This window comes from Miscanthus floridulus, chromosome 6, assembly GCF_019320115.1.
Source record: "Miscanthus floridulus cultivar M001 chromosome 6, ASM1932011v1, whole genome shotgun sequence".
Taxonomy (NCBI): domain Eukaryota; kingdom Viridiplantae; phylum Streptophyta; class Magnoliopsida; order Poales; family Poaceae; genus Miscanthus; species Miscanthus floridulus.
In genome coordinates this window covers 31052148-31070393 of record NC_089585.1, presented here as the reverse complement: position 1 = coordinate 31070393, position 18246 = coordinate 31052148, and the positions used below count along the sequence as shown (strand labels likewise).

At 43.0% G+C, this 18246-nt stretch overlaps 1 non-coding gene across 1 annotated transcript; it reads right to left on the bottom strand.

The window, feature by feature from the left end:
• Window positions 1-9868: 9868 nt before the first annotated feature.
• On the bottom strand, window positions 9869-9975 carry LOC136462003 (small nucleolar RNA R71). The gene has a single exon (XR_010760533.1). It is a non-coding gene; the product is annotated as a small nucleolar RNA R71 (small nucleolar RNA).
• Between the last annotated feature and the right edge of the window lie 8271 nt (window positions 9976-18246).

Sequence of the window (18246 nt, the reverse complement as noted above, 5' to 3'; positions counted from 1 at the left end):
TTTGAGTAGTATAGGAAAGATTGAAGTAGTATAGTCTGTCACATGTATTTCTCGGATTCTGACCACGCCAGCCCTGACCACTCTCTGTCTCTCTGTTCTTCCTTCTCTCGAGTCTCCGTGCTGCGGTGGCGCCGGTTGCGAGGGCGAGGGCTGAGGCAGGGCCGCGGCGGCCAGGGCACGCGATCCCTCCTCAGCATTCCCCGGCGAACGGCGGCACCACGTAGATCCGGCGATGGCAGTGGAGGAGGCGAGATCCACGCCCCGCGGCGTCCGCGCTCCCCTTCACGGTGGCAGTGGCCGTCCCCGTTGCTGGGAGGGTGTGGGCGGCGATGGCGCTCGCGGATGCTGCAGTCCGAGGTGGCGAATATGGCGGCGACCATGCCATCCTCGGCTCCCCTCCGCGTGCCGCTCCCCTTCTCGTGCTCCGCGCCCGCCTTGCCTGGCGTTGCCAGCCTGCTCGCAGCAGCCATGGCGGGGATCGACCTTAACGACCCCGCCTTCGTGCGGCGTGCTGCCTGCTGCCGCCTGCATTCGGCATGCCCGCGCTGCACCTACTTGGCGGTGCCAGTGTCAACCCTGGGCCGGGGGAGCTACCCACGGCGGCGCTCCAACGGGTGCTGGAGGCGCCGGGTGCGCACCAGGCGCCCGCCTGCTACGATGCGCTAAGGCGCACGCCTCGTCGAGCGCGTCGAATTCAGGGCCTGCTTCACGAGCGGTACGTGCTCGATATTTTGCCTCTACGGTGGTGTTGCCATTTCTTAGTGTCCATACTTGGATTTGTGTTTTCAGGCAATGACGTCAGAAATGCCTTGGTGGTAGTTCTTAACGTTTACAAAAAAGATCTACAAGCGCACGGAAATTACTGTCGTAGCATTTTACACGAAAGTATTAAGGGTATCGTTATTTATATTTTTCCAAAGAAAGGCATGGTATAAAAGACGGGTGTTGACACCCATTTTGGCTTGTCCAAAATATATGAAAATCTCTTATACCATATTAATAAATATAGATGGCCAGATTCCGTCTAAATGTTAAATACAAATAATAGCACACCTAGAAAGAAAATGAAACTAATGTATGTATATATATGAGGTTGGCTATGAAATATAGTGCATACAAATATGCACGATGAGCAAAGGTGTATACCTATATAGGGTTCTGAATTTTAAAGGGACGTTGACAGCATAATCTATCATATAAGTGACGTGGTGATTATTCAAAAGGAGAAAAAAAGATAATGACTTATGCAAATGTATATGCACGTACGGAACAAGTCGGATCACGGCGCTGCGGGAGTAAATAAGTATTATCACATTTCCTTAATTACTGCAAGTAAAAATAGAAAATCAATAATAAATAAATAGTAGACCGTCCAAACGCCAGGCAAGGAAGAAACTGCTGTGCGCGCTTAGCATATTCAAACATAGTCAAAGGATGACCACGTCTCCAAATCACTGCAGCGAGACCGAGTCATGCAACCTCCACGGACCGCGCGCTCTGTTGAAAAAATGGCGCCGCACCGGCACCGCTTGATCAAGGGACTAGCAAATTGGAAATCAAACTCAAGAGCGCCAAGTAGTCCTGGCAACCACTCCCGCCGCTTTAGACCTGGACGTGACTTCAAAGCAGAGAAACCTGCCTTGCCACTTGCTCTATAAATAGCAGGCTACTGCAAGAGTTCAGACCCCTCGCTCTCCGATCAGAAGTGCCGTCAGGCTGCCGCGCTGCTCATATACGCCGCTAGGCTGCCGCTCTCATCTTCCCAGCCACCACCTCCAAAGCTACTGTCGTGACAAGCGAAGCCACCGCCGGAGATCCAGAAGGTGCTCCTACAACAAGTTGCTGCGCGTCGTCCAGCAGGATCCGAAAGAAGGTGAGCGGCGCTTCATACGCAACGCTCCTTTCTAACCTTCTGTTCTTCATCTCCGATCAACAAGTCACCCATCGCCGGCACCATGATCAAGGCCCCATGCATAGCTTCACTCTCTTGAGTTAGTTGCCATGAGATGTTTCAAGGCCCCATGCCGGATTTGTCATACAAACCGGACAGGGAAGAGCATTGTTCTTGAGAACAAGAGCTAGTTCATCATCCTCTCCATGATCAAGGCCTCATATGTGGCTTCGCTCCCTCGAGCAAGTTCCCATGAGATGTTTCAAGGCCCCATGCCAGGATTTGTCGTACAAATCGGACAGGGAAGAGCATTGTTCCCAAGAACAAGAGCTAAGTCCACCAACATGCCAAAGATACTCCTCGCTGCACTAGTGCACTCCACACATGTGTTTAAATCATCAAGAACACCTGCCGTGCACTATGTTAAAAACAGTTTGTAGCAACGGTTTTTTTAAGGGCGGCTGGCATTAGAGTAGCCCCTACAATGGCGTGCTCAGGCTCCAGCACAGCAGCCGCCCCTATAAATGGCATAGTAGGGGCGGCTGGTAATAAGAGCCGCCCCTACAAATGCGTTGATTTGTAGGGGCGACTGGTATGTAGAGGCGGCTATTACCAGCCGCCCCTGCTGTGTCCATTTATAGGGGCGGCTGAATCACAAAAAAATAACCGCCTCTTAAAACAAATTTACCGAGGCGGACACATGGCTACGTGCGCCTGTTTCCGCGTCGATGGTGACATCAACTGCAGCGCTAGCCCAACCTCACCTAGTTCCCCACGACTGGTAGTATACCACTAGCGCCGCTCATGGTTTCGGCAAAACAGCCGACACATGGCACAAAACCAGCGGCCACACCCTCCTGTTGCCACACAAATGGCCACAGAGATCGAAACCACACATGGATCCGGCCTGCTTCCCTATAGACCGCACATGCAGCCGCGCATGCATCCTATGAACACATGCATCCGCGCATGCAGTCGGCCCTGCCTTGCCTCAGCACCTTCGCATGAAGCCCAGCTCGCCACGGATCGCTGACATGGACCTCCTGAATGGCTGGATCGAAGGCCACATGGATCAATCTCCACCGTTCATGTGATTTGTGTTTTCTCTGAGCTGATGACACCTTGGCCCCACCTAACATCAGCACGCCCTCCCACCCCATTCCAATATTTTGGACGAGGCCCTCTCTCGCTGTCGTACACCGCACTCCTCTCTCTCTCTTCTCGAGTACGCCAGAGCGACGCCCCTTCTCCTTCTCCCTTAGCACCGCCGGCGCTCTTCCCCACCCCGAGCTATGCCCTTCCCCTCCGACTACAGCAGATCCACCTCCACCTCCGGTCGACCCCCTCCGGCGGCGCCCTCCACCTCCACATCCACCTCCGGACGGCACCCTCCACCTCCACCTCCGGTCGGGCCCAGCGGCGCTTCTCCTTAGCGCTAGCAGCAGCAGATCCGACGGCAGGCGTCTCTTCCAGCCATGGCACGGCGGTGGTGGCGGCGGCACCTCTTCCGACAATGGCACGGCGGCGGTGACGGTGGGCACCTCTTCCGACAATAGCACGGCAGCGGTGGGTCTCGGATCTGGCTGTCGTGGCTCGGATCCGGCGAGGAGCGCCCAGATCAGCCGAGCGGCGGCGGCGGCGGTGCATCAATGGGCTCGACGGGCCTCATGGATGGGTTTTCTTTGAGGCGGGCATTTTGACCGCCTCTGAAAATAGCCATTAACAGAAATTTGAATATTTTGGCGGAAAAATGTACTGTAGGGGCGGTTCTATACCGAACCGCCCCTACAAACAGGTATTATAGGGGTGGCTGGTACTACAGCCGCCCCTACCAGCCACCTCTACTAATCGATTTGTAGGACGGTCTAGGTACCGTCTCTATAAATACATGATTTATAGAGACGGTATGGTACGCCTCTACAAAGCCTCACTAGCCGCCCTTAGAAACCATTCCTGCAGTAGTGGTGAGATGTACGGGAGAAACCCAAATTCCATGCCAAAGGCTATCATTGCCTACGCTATATGTATAAAAAGAAATTCATGTGCTGCATATTCAGTCCATGCATATATGCCTTGAGCGTCGCCAGCGTGTTAATTAGTGTCTTCTGCACAAAGTTAACTTAGTTAGCGTCTGCATGCCTCCTATACTCGTGCATTACACCAGCATGTATTTCACTGGCAACCATGATAAAAAAAAGCAAATCATGCACTCAACTAAATTGCGGCTATGAAAATGTGTAGTAGTCCCCTGCCAAAATCACTGGCTACCATGCAAAGCCGGTTGACATCTGCATGTCCTATGTCTGCAAAGAAAATAAAGATCATATGCAAATTAACATTGCCTTCTGGTCTAACTACATGCACGCGAACGATACTTTGCATGTTGCACGGCCATGACCTTTGTCAATGGCTTATGTCCTAATCAATAAATAAACAAAACTCTGCCATATTGCACTTCTCCACGTAATGAATATGTTACGGTTATTAGTGCATTTCAGTCAAGTAAATAAACTGACGTTGTAGGTCTCTGGTGTACTCATCCACAGCACCATGTTCCGGCCATCAACATGTAAATAGAAGTATAATTAAAACAAAAGAAATTATACTCGGCATAAAAGCACGTCAGTTCATTACATACTGCCTGCTATTGCATTCATGCTGCCGTGGAATCAAATATTCTTAGTCATACATTAGATAAAATTATGCCGTTTTAAATTTCGACTAGACCATATAAATAAACTAAACTAAATTGATTTCATCATATCAAATTCTATACCATGATCACCTATACTAATTAACCTGCTACGGCGCCAGGAATAGAATAACCAAAATGCCATAAACATCGGTATAGACTTAGCTAAGTCAAATAAGCTTTGTTCATTCATCACAATTTCCAAACACGTCATCCATGCCCAACATAGGCCTTCCAAGTGCCATGCATAATGGGTAAATTAAATATTACATCTTAGCTAGATTGCATTCATGAATGTTCACGCCTAGCTAAGTTGTTAAAAAGGGCAAACCAAATTAAACTGGATCATATAGCACCATGTATGCAAATCTCTGGCCAAATGTCGTACCATGAGTATGCATGCTAACCTTGATAAAATAAATTAATTGCACCCGCCTCGGCCGAGTTGATGATGCTACATTTCTTTCTAGGCCAAGGCAAAATAAATACTTTAGCTTAGCTCAAATGAAATATTGCACTACATGCTGAATACATCCATGAACGGGCATCTCAAACATACTAAATCGTGATCTTTAATGATCCAAAAAGACTGTCAAATTTAGTCTCCAAAGTAAATTACGTGCATACATACATGATACTATGCATCAAAGAAATGTCCGACATACAAACAAATCATTTCATCATGGTTGTATATGTGTATGTAGCATGATCAAGATGCTCCATGCTGAGTTAGCTAAATTTAGTGCCATATCATGATCTAGACAAACAATAAGATATTCACAAATGCTTTGCACAGATTAAATACCTGTATATCATGGGTTGCTAAGAAGCTAAACAAGCTAGCGACCAATCATATAAGGAGTATATGTTAGCTCCTCAACAAATGAAATTGTCATGCTTAAAAGAAATGACAATTATCAAGTTCAAGTCTATGCCAAGCATGCATCTACGGCTATAAGATTGAAGACCTTGTTTTCTTTTGTAGTTTGTAATAGGAAACCATACCATGTAATCTTATTTTTCATGTATTCATGTTGGAACTCTTAATCAGGGGTGTTCTTTTTGGAGATGTAATTAACATAATTTTTATGCAAATATAAGAATTATGGAAGTATGGACTCGCAAAACATGTTCTTTACTTTTGTCCCAATTAAATTTAACCAAAACAAAATTTGTCTCTACTAACGCGGAGGCGGGTCATAGCCGCCTGTTTCCCTGCCATCAAGGGGTAAGCCATGATAGGTTTTAAGATAGTGTGACACACACTTGGGCCAACCTCAAGGATAAATAAAAAAAGAATAAAGAATAAAAGAATGTATTCTAATGGGAGTAGGCATATCCTATTTTAGTTCTGCAAAGAATAGCAGATGATCATACAAGTACATGGTTAAGACCTAGACCTAAGCATAAGACGGACAGGGAGACCATCGAGTACTGGTCTGCCAGCAACCTCATGAGGCAATTTACGAACTCCTATACGAATACACGAACATGGGGGATTAATAGGCATGGATAGGGCTATCACCACCTGCCGCCTACCCTTCAACCGTGGAGCACCATCACATCCAAAGGTCCCCGTATACCCGAGCACCACATCCATGTATAAGAAAACTACCCAAATCCCCCAGGACTCTGACCCTATGGATCAACAAGCATAGGACTTGGGCAAGCCCAAAGGCACGATGAACCGACACCTCAACTTAGATCTAATTCTTTCCATATACATTGTATGAATGATTAAGTATAAAGTTCTATATGCTAAGTTCATAACATAAGAACTTTGCTCTAGTTCATTGTTGGTATATTTAACGCACACATATAAATCCACAAACGCACGGATACCGCTATAGCTTTCACCCAGAGGTATTCCAAGTATCGTATCCATAGGAAAACATGTAAGGTTAGCTATGGTCCAACTTAACCCGGAGTAGCAACAAGACTTAAGAAAGTCAGGAGTGTAGAGGAGATCGCTAAGGTCTTCTAGTTCTAATCTCGATAAGCTATGTCTTCTATTGTTCGACTGGGGATATTACTAAGGGAAACACAAACAGAGTATGTTTCCTAGAATAACTAAATCTTGCTAGTCCTACAAGCAAGAGGTGGACTATAGAGGATTCAACGAGGCTACAAGAGTCACCCTCGTGAGCTACCACTGAACCAAAATGTAGGGTACATCCACGAGTTACCCGAGTCTAAGCACCACGCTTACACTATGAATAATACTTTAACCTAAGGCCAATAGATTAAAGCACTCAAAAGAGACTCGCAAACCAGAAGAACAATATAAACATGTTACTTACTTAAATCAGAAGTAGATTACCAAAGAAATCTCAGATGCAAGGTTGACTTTTGCCATGGTACAAGCCATAGAGAGAGCACCAACAGTCTGGCATCTCCTCCAAACTCTTCCCTCACTCTCCATCTCTCTATTTCTAAAGACTAGATCCTATGAAGGTCTAATCTTCTCTTGATAGCTAGCTCTGATCCTCATAAGAGAATATGAATTAGGGTTTCAGGATCTCTTTGAGGAAGGGGGTAAGGGCTAATATATATAGCCCTAAGGATCCAACATGAGCCCTTGGATCAAACCGATTTAAGCAACAGCTTAGATGCATCCTCAAAAGCGTTGGGGAACTAACATACGAAGCAGGCTGACAGGTGGGGTCCACAGGGGTCGGGCGGCCCCACCTACAGGCCGGCCAACCCCACATGGCAGTGGGTCGAGCCCCATTTTGGTGATTTTCCTTCTAGACCCTTCTAGAGTCTTTCCACGTAGGTACCGTGATGGAATTCCATAATTTCCTTCGATGATTAGGTCCTCCTTGGTGGTTTTCTGGATAAACCCTGCTGAAAACACATATTCACCAAAACTCATGGAATTTATTAGTTTAAACCCCTAAACCTTCATTGATGATTACATTTATGCCCTTATCCATGTTTAATTGATGGTTTATAATGGTTGTTAACTACCGCCAACATTCGTAAACATAACTATATTGATAAAATGAGAACAAGAACATAGGAGAACTCTTTATATTATTCATACCAAAAGATCCCTATTGACAGTAGTTAACAACCATTATAAACCATCAATATAACTTGAATAAGGGCATAAAAGTAATCACCATCATAGACTTAGGGGTTTAAACTAACAAATTCCACAAGTTTTGGTGAATCTATGTTTTTAGCAGGGTTTATCTAGAAAACTATCAAGGTGGACCTAGATGTTAGAACATGCTTATCCGTGGCAAAAACAACTCCAGAAGGTTCCAGAAGCCAAACCATCAAAGTAGACCGTGAGTGGCAGACATGTGGGGCCGGTCGGCCCCACCTATAGGGCGGCCGGCCCTTGAGGCCGACTGTCAGCCTCCTCCTTGAAATATCGGTTCTCCATTGCCTTAGGGTTTGCATCTACGTCATTCTTTTAAGTTGGTTTGATCCGAGGGCTCAGAATTGAAGCTACGGCCTATATAGACCAGCCCCTACCCCCTCCCTTAGGTAGAATTGCATTCAGTCAAGAAGACAGAAACCCTAATCATCCTCAAAGCTCCACCATATTATAGGGCATAGCTAGCTAGGCTAGGTCTAGAGGAAGGCAAGCTTCGCTAGGATTCTAGATCTTGTCAAGAGCATGGCTTGGTATGGACCCTTGTACCCTCTTTTATATCTTTCATTATTCATATATTTGCTATAATTGATATGATATTGTTCTTAATATTATTCATGTTCCTAGTTATCATGTTCATCGTCTACTTTGATTATATGTTTAGTATAGTTAGATTATCATCATGTTCAAGTATAAGTTCATATAGCGCTCGCTCCAAGGTACCAGGGGTGAGTGGTCGACATTGTGTAAGCGTGGTGCTTATACGTTGTTTACCTGTGGATGCACCCTATATTCCAGACCATGTGGTAGATCGCGGATGTGATACTCCCATTGAGTCCTTTGTAGTCCACTCCCCGAATATAGGACAAGTAGGATCTAGTTACGAAGGAAGACAATCTCTATTCTTAATCTTCCTTACTATTATCCCTTATGTGCAGATATGAAGTTGATCTTAGCCATGACTACTATGTGTAATTGCACTAATCAACGTATGCTTTGTCTTGTAATTAAGATTAACTTAGGAATTATTCCTCTAATTTCTACTTAGCAATGCTAATGTCATAGAAAGGAGTACTCTGAGTGATCATTTATCATTTATCATTACTTATTCTATTTATCTCTTGACTTACCCCTGTTACGAGTAGAAGTTTGGTTATGGTTTACTTCTCCATCATGTGTATAAGTTATCAATATATTCCAACCGCCAGTCCTTCCTTATGGTAAAAATATAAATAACGATACCTAGAATACTCTTGGGTGAAGTGCTATAATGGTATAATTATCTGTGCACTTGTAGATCCCTTCATATTTATATTTATATTCTTTCTAGTCACATAAAATATTAAAGTACTTCTTAGTGTCATTCTAGAAGTGGCACTAGGTAGTACCAACAAGCGTTTTTGGCATCATAGCTAGGGATGACAACTTAGCAAAGTGATGTTAAGAAATGTCAACAACATTAGGTGGCTACTTAAACAAGTGATATGTTAATAAATACCAATAAATATTTCGGGTGCCGTTGCCGGGGAAGGTAGTTAGGCAAGAAGGAAATATTGATAACTTTGTACTTACTGATGTGATCGAGATAACCGTTGATCTCTGCTCAAACAGGCTTACCCTTGTTCTGTCTACTTTTATATCTTATGTAGGGTAATGTATGACCGGTTTTGACCTTCTGACAAACTATGTTAAAGATCCAGAAGCATTAATTAGGAGGACTAAGGCTAAACTTAAGAAAATTCTTGCTTTAGAATCAGAAGACAACCAGACAAGGCGAAGCTTAACACCAGTTTTTGAAGCCATGGTTGACAAGACTCTCCGCGAAGCTTAACACTAGTTCTCTGCTCCAACTATGACCAATATTCATACTGGACCGGCAATCAATGTCTGAGACAATGGATTTGAGCTCAAACCAGCTCTCATCAACATGGTGCAAGCTAGCCAGTTTTGTAGAAAGGCACATGAAGATGCAAGTGCTCATCTCCAACACTTCCTAGAGATCTACAACACTTTCACCATCAAAGGAGTTACTAGAGATGCCATTTTACTTCACCTCTTCCCATTCTCACTTTTGGGGAAGGCAAAGCAATGGTTCTACGCCAACAAAGATAGAAATACTACATGGAAGAACTGCTCCACTGCCTTCCTAGCAAAGTTCTTTCCCATAAGCAAGACTAATGCTCTGCGTGGAAGAATCTCAAGTTTTCAGCAGCAACATGATGAATCTGTCCTAGAGGCATAGGAACGCTTCCAAGATTACATATTAGAATGTCCTCATCCTAGGATAGAGAATTGGCTACTCATGCAGAATTTTTACCATGGGTTGACCAACAGTACCCGTGAGAATATGGATGCTGCTGTTGGAGGTGCTTTCTTATCACTCACAATCCCAGATGCAACAGCTCTCGTGGAGAAGATGGTCTCCAACCAAGGTTGGAATGAAGAACGTCTTTAGACTCGCAAGAGAGGTGGAGATATACATCAGCTCAAGGAGGTTGACATGCTATCTGCCAAGATGGATCTGCTCATGAAGAGGCTCGAAGAATGAGCCAATGAGAAGCAAGAAATCATGCACATTCATGATTCCCGCATGACGTGTGAAGAGTGTGGAACACTAGGCATTCAGGAAACAACTGTCCTGAAACCCATGAGGATGTGAACTTCATCAACAACAACAATTATTGTCCTCAACAGAATCAAAGATGGAATCAGCAACTAAGACCAAACTACCAAGATAATTATCAAGGTAACTATCAAGGTAATAATTTTAATAATCAACCACCCTTGAGAGAGTTAATTTCTGGCCAAGCTAAAATAATGGAGGGCTTATCTAGAAAGTTAGATTCCAATGACAAAATCTTAGAAAACATAAACAATAGAATGGATAGTTTCTCCTCTGCCATTAAAAACTAACATAGCTTTAATAAAATGATAGAATCACAAATAGCTCAGCTGGCGGCTATTGTTCCTCCTATTGACAAAGGTAAGATTCTGGGGCAACCGAAAGATCTAGAAACTGCAAATCTTATCGATATTCACAATGCAACATACTACTGCATACAACCATCAGCTGGAGGATGGATAGATTATTCCTTGCCTGAAAAAAAGGTGATCCAGGAAGACCTGTCATCCCCATAGCCATTGGACCTTACATTTTCCAAGAAGTTGTCTGTGACTTCATAGCAAGTCTCAACATCATGCCAAAGGTAATCTATGATAAAATTAATGGAGATACTTTGTTGTACACAAACATATGTTTATAGCTTGCAGATCAGTCACTCTGCTACCCAAAGAGAATTCTTGAAGATATATGTGTACGAGTGGGACAATCATATGTACCCGTAGATTTTGTGGTTTTGAAAATAGGTGGAGATGTAAGGGCACCCATTATCTTGGATCGACCTTTCTTAAGCACCGCAAACTCCATCATCTATGTGGACAATGCAAAAATCAGCTTCGCATTCAAGGATAAGAAGGAGAAATTTACTTTCAAGAATTGTATCTTGCAATCTCCTAGACATCCACAAATGACGTACTTGCCCAAAGAGACAACAGTAACCAAGAAGAGCAACAACTAGAGGAGAAGGAAGAACAAGGCCAGGCAGCCACAAGAAGAATCAGTCAAGATGATCAATAAACTCCGATCTGAGTACGACTACCTTCTCGCTTCACCATTCCTTACCAAGAAAGAAGATCCAGGAGTATCGACAATCGAGTGTATCATTGGACCACGAATCTTTCACAACACCTTCTGCGACATCGGATCAGGTGTCAATATAATGTCAAAGGTAACATATGAATAGTTATTCGGTGATGAACCTTTCTTCTCTACATACATGCAATTACAGATGGCGGACCAATCAATCCGATTTCCAGAGGGAATAGCAAAAGATGTCATAGTAAGAATACATGATCACTATGCCCCTGCCGACTTCATGGTTCTAGACATGGGAGAAGAAGAAGACATACCTATTATCCTTGGAAGACCGTTCCTCAACACTATCAACACTATCATCTATGTCAGATCTGGACAAGTCCACTTCCAATTTTCAGGAGAAAGGTATGTTGCTATTTCAATAGTTATACCACTTATGAATAGCTAAAAAAGACCCACTCTAAGAGGAGACGTCGATCAACCTGACACTGGAAGAATCAATCCCCAAAGAATGAATGGGAGAAAGATGAAGAACCTGTGAAAGATGAACCTACTCCGCCTAAGATGAGTCCACAGACCAAGCGGGTGTGGAAGGAAAAGGTGGTGCCATCACCAGAGTCACCATCGCAAGAGGTGCAACCATCAAGGTCTTCATCTCTAGGACTGATAGATGCACCTAAAGAATGAACAAGAGTGGAGAAGAGTCTTGTCCGGAGGACTTAAAAATCCAAACCCTCGCCTGGAGGTAAAATTGGTAGTTATCCATATTTATTTTATAGCATTGCATAAATCATTTTTACTTTAGCATATTTACTTTTCTGCATTTGCTTTTCATTTAGCAAATAAAATAAAAATTCATTAATGCATTATAAAAATCTTAAGTCCCATGTGAATACTTCTATAGTGTGTAAAAACCCCCAAAAATATTTACTGTGGTGGCATAAAAATAAAAATATCATGCATGCATTATGTCAGAAAATCCAAAAATATGAGAAAGACATCCTACCAAAATTTGCCATTTCAAAAATATTTCCAATCTGAAGAACAACGAATCTCAAGACGGCTAACCGCTAACCCTTTATCCTAATCTGTTCCACGAATTTTGGTGTTCTTGTTAGTACTTTGCAGGATGATTTACAAGAGCAAGATCACCCGGTTGTCTTCATCTCGCTCCACCAATGGGCAAGAAGGACATCAGCTGGCAAAACCTACTCTGAGAAGAATCACTCAACTTCAACATTCGACCACGACAACAACTAGCTTGGGGGAAGGGCATCCCCCATGTATCTAGATATGTATTTCTTTCCCTTTTACAAGTGTGTTTTATTAGCTAAAAAAAGAGACGCATAATTAAAAACAAAATAAAAATTTGTCTTTATGTTAGATATATATATATATATATATGTTAGTAATGTGAGATCTTAAAAATGAAAACAAATAAAAAGTATGTGTGTCTAGTTTTCTGTTTTAAGAGTAAATAAAAGGACTTTGAAGGTAATCTCTTGACATGAAAATGATGAATAGTTGCTCTGCTATAATTCCTTTCAAGTACCTAGTTTTTAGCCTTCAATTCTCTCGAGTTTTGGATAAGACTATTTTAATATAAGAATTTACTCTAAACTTGAAACTTGTGGATAGCATATGTTTGATCTAAGTCTAGGTAATTGACGGATATGATATGAGAAGGTCTGAGCTACTATTTATCTTATTCCAAGTGATACTAAAGTTCTGAAGATTTATCTTTTGAAAAACACAAAAATTTCTGTGTGACAAAGCTTGAATTTCTACCAGAGCCAAATATAATATTTAGACTAGGAAAACTTCCACTCATATATGTTGCTTGTTTTGCATTGAGTTTTGTCAAGCTTTGTTGACCCTTATGAGAGGTTTGTCATGCTCTTAAAATCAAGATCATGTACACACCACCCACATATGCACTACCCCTACACTAGCGGTGGCGCAAAAACATGCCATTCCATTTAGATCCACCCAAAAATATTTTACTCCTACACTAGGAGTAAACATAAAAAATATGCTTGATAGGATTTTCCACCAAATAAATGCTCCAAGTTATTATTGCTATCTCTCAAAAGTTTTGTTGCAGAAAAGAAGCTTGGGCTATGCAATAGTTATTCAAAAAGAAAGAAAGAAAGAGTTGAAAAAATGGACAAGTGTCCGAGATATTTAAAACAATGGGTACTCAGATGCTCACCTGAAAAAAATGTTTCCAAGTTTCAAAAGAGAGATATGTTTCCAAGGAGCATAGTAGAATTAAGTTAGCCACCATATATATCCACCATATATCCATACACATGCACATCTTGATTTGATTGTATGTGAAAGCATCTAGGCCCCTAGTTGGGCTTCGGTGATTAATGACAATACAAGATTACTATGACTAACGTGTGTTTTGCAGAGACAATTAAGTTAGGTCATGGTAATGGAGATCAATTGGGCAATCAAGGTTGTCATGCCCCTACAATGAAAATTGTTTCGGTATTCAAAGGATGGACGACAAGGTTAAGGATGACTAGTTCTAAGTGTCGATTGGAGTTGGAGAGACATTTAGAGTAGTTTAGGATTTTATTTTACCTTTGGCCGTACTATTAAGGGGAGGTATGGACGGGTAGCTTGACCTAGGTAAATCTAGTGAGTTAGGTGTGGTGCACACTTGTTAAAACTAGCTCTAGGTAGCTCCTACAAATGCCCAAGATCCTTTGGAGCAAACTTTATTCACATTTGTTCGAGAGTTGGAAGTGAATGGAGGGTCAAATGCTGACCGGGCGCTGGACCCGGTGCGACCGGACGCTGGCCGTAGGGTCCGATCAGTTCATTTGATCAAGAGACTACGTTCGGTGCGATCAGACGCTGGAGAGGTCAAGTGACCAGACGCTGAGAGGTAGCATCCGGTCGACTCCAGTAAGGTTCCAAAGATGGGAATCTATGACTAGACGCGTCCGGTCAGTACTGACTGGACCCTGGGGGTTCAGCATCTGGTCGAGTACAGTAAGGTTCCAGTAAGGGTTTAATGCGACTGGACGCATTCGGTCAGTGGTGACCGGACCCTGTCAGCGTCCGGTCAACACATTATCTCTGGAATGCGGGTTGAACTGACCGGAGCGTCCGGTCAACATGACCGGAGCATCCGGTCACCCCATAGAAGCTCATAACGGTTCATTTTTCAGGCTGCCTTATAAATAGAAGCTCCACTCATGTGTGGAGTTACTTTTGCTCATTCCAACAGTTGAGAAACACGTTTGTGAGTGCTAAGAAGAGCAAGGTCCTAGTGAGGTGATTGAGATTTGAGAATCCAAGAGAGTAGCCTCATTAGTGAATCAAGAGTAACCAAGTGTGCATCCATCTTCTCATTAGGCTTCGAGTGGTCAAGTGAGAGTTTATGCTTGTTACTCTTGGTGATCGCCATCACCTAGACGGCTTGGTGGTGATTGGGAGCTTAGTGATCACCCGACGGAGCTTGTGGGTGACCCAACTCAAGTTGTGAGTGGCTTTGGGTGATTCGCCGTGATGGAGTGTCGAAGAATCAACCCGTAGAGAGCACTTGATCCTTGCGCGGATCAAGGGGGAGCTATACCCTTGCGTGGGTGCTCCAACGAGGACTAGTGGGGAGTGGCGACTCTTCGATACCTCGGCAAAACATCGCCACGTTCCTCTCTCTCTCTATTTACTTTGAGCATTTACTTTGAGCAATTTAATACTTGTCTTTACATTCATAGAATTACCATGCTAGAGTAAGTTTGGAACATAGGTTACAAGTCCTTTGTGTGTTAGAGTAATAGAAACACTTTTTTAGGCACAAGGGGTTAATTGGGCTAACCGTAGGATTTGATTATTGCAAGAAAATTTAGAATTAGCCCAATTCATCCCCCCCCTCTTGGGCATCTTGATCCTTTCAATTGATATCAGAGCCTCATGCTCACGTTTTTAAGCTTAACCGCTTAGAGCAAGATGTCTCACGGGGATGGACCTCCTCCTATCTTTGAGGGAGATGACTTTCCATATTGGAAAATCCACATGGAGGCGTACTTAGAAGCTCTAGACATTGATATTCTTAGAGCCGCCTCACAAGGCTTCCCAAAACCTTGGGATGCTACTAACCTACAAGGCAATGAGGTTAATTATGAAAAATGGAATGCAAAGGCTCACAACACCATCTTTAGAGGCCTTTGCAAAGATGTGTTCAACCGCGTAAGGAACCACAAAGACGCCCATGCACTATGGTCGGACGTTTGTGCGCTCCATGAAGGAACCAAGAGTGAGCATGAGGAATGCTATCATCTTGTGATTAAAAAGCTAAATTCATTTGAGATGCTTCCCAAAGAATGTGCTAATGAGATGTATTTACGCTTGAATGTTCTTGTAGAGGAAGTCAATGGGCTTGGACTTACTCAAATGTCACCATCCGATGTTGTGAGAAAGATCTTGAGTGTCCTCCCCATTGACAAATATGGGCATATTGTGACCGTGCTACACCAAGGTGATCTTTCCACCGCTACATCGACACAAATCTTAGGAAAGATCAATGCTCATGAGATGTACATGCACATCACGCCATAAGATAGCTCATCCTCTAACAAGAAGAAAGACAAAGACTTAGCATTCAAAGCTAGCCAAGAGAAGGGCAAGGCAAGACTTGAGTATGAAAGCTCAAGTGAAGATGAAGTTGATGATGAAAGTCTTGCTCTCATGGTGAAGAAGACTGCCAAGATGCTAAAGAAGCTCAACAAGAGTGGCATCAAGTTCGATGGCAAGAAGAAGAAGTTCTTCACAAGCTCAAGAAGAAAGCCTATCTCCGAGATGGATTGCTATAATTGTAGTGAACTTGGCCATCTCGCTCATCAATGCACAAAGCCCAAGAAAGACAAGTTTAAGAACAAGAACAAGGGCAAGAAAGATGACTCAAGCAATGAAGATGAAGATGAGAAGTAGAAGAACAAGCCATACAAGAAGAGAGATGGCAAAAAGAGAGACTTCCACAAGAAGAAGAAGAGTGAAAAGGCCTACATCGTCAGTGATTGGCTCATGGACATTGATTCATCAAGTGGATCATCCGATGATGATAGTGACAATGAGAAGGTGGCTGCCATTGCTATTGATCTTTCATCTTCACCGCCACCATCGCCATCATCCTCTACACACCTATGCCTTATGGCTAAGGGTGAACGCAAGGTATCAAATGATGGTGATAGTAGTGATGATGAGCAAGCTAGTGATGATAGCGATAGTGATAATGATGATTCACCTTCATATGATGATCTTGTCAAAATATTAAGAAAATACACTAAGATCATTAGAAAGAGTAGAGCTACAAATGGAAAGCTTGATGCTAAAATGATTCACTCTTAGCAAAGTGCGACACATTAGAAAAGGCTAACGATGAGCTTAGAGAAACTAATAATGCTATATCATCCAAACTCAAGGAGCTCAAATCTTCTAAGAAAGAGCTTAAAGATAAACATGATAAACTTGAGTGGGTGCACAATGAGCTCATCACTAGCCACAACAAGCTAAAGGATGAATATACAACTCTTAAGATCAATCATGATACTCTTGTTATTGCTTAAGAATTTTTACCAAATGAGCCACATGATGCTACTAACCATGTTGTTAAGATTGATATAGCCACATCATGTGATGATTTGATTGATGAGAGCATTGAGCAAGGATCTAGTGGCAAAGGCAAGCAAGTGGTTGAGTGCAATGACTATGATGAATATGTCAAGCTCAAGAACACAAATGAGAAGCTCATGAAAGATCTTGAAGAAATGAAAAGCCACAACACCATTGTGCTAGAAACTCTTGATCATGACAAGGAGTTGATCCTTAAGAATGAGAAGCTCAAAGAAGAAAACAAGAAGCTCAAGTAAGAGAAGAAAGATGATGCTCTAAAGGAAGAAAATAAGAAGCTCAAGTTGGAGAAAGAGCATCTCAAGATTGGTTTGAGCAAGTTTGCTAGAGGCAAGCACCTCCAAAGTGAGCTACTCATGAACACCATCATGAAGATGGATAGAAGTGGCATTGGATATGTGGCAAGTGTAGAGAAGAAGAAGGCTCAAGTTCAACAACAACAATCAAAGCCAAAGCCAAAGCCAAAGAGATGTTTTGAGTGTGGTCAAGAAGGCCACTTTGCTCATGAGTGCAAAACTCCACCGCCACAACCCTTGCCCAAGCATGCTAGACCCTTTGCCTTCAATGCTCACTACATGCTTAGAAAGGACTCTAGTGGAAAGATTAAAGTCATGTTCTTAGGACCCCCTAACAAGAATAGGCCTAAGAAGATTTGGGTGGCTAAGTCACTTGTTGAGAAGGTGAAGGGCCCTCAATAAGTTTGGATTCCTAAAGCTTGAATCTCTTGTGTGTAGATGAACTACAAGACCAGTGGAAGTCATTGGGTTATTGATAGTGGTTGCACTCAATATATGACCGGTGATCCTCGTATGTTCACCTCACTAGATGAAGAGGTAGATGGACAAGAGAAAATAACATTTGGAGATAACTCAAAGGGCAAGGTTAAAGGATTAGGCAAAGTGGCAATATCAAATGATCATTCCATCTCCAATGTGCTATATGTTGCCTCATTGAGCTTCAACTTGCTATCCGTTGGACAATTGTGTGATCTTGGCTTCCAATACTTGTTCACCGAGAAGGAGGTTGTTGTATCCAAGGTAGATGATAATCAAGTGATATTCAATGGATTTAGATACAACAACTTATATCTAGTGGACTTCACCTCCAAAGATGCAAATTTGAAGACTTGCCTATTCACCAAAACAACACTTGGGTGGCTATAGCATAGAAGACTTGCTCATATTGGTATGAGTTCACTCAAGAAGCTTATGAAGAATGAGTTGGTGAGAGGGTTGAAGGATGTGAAGTTTGAAAAG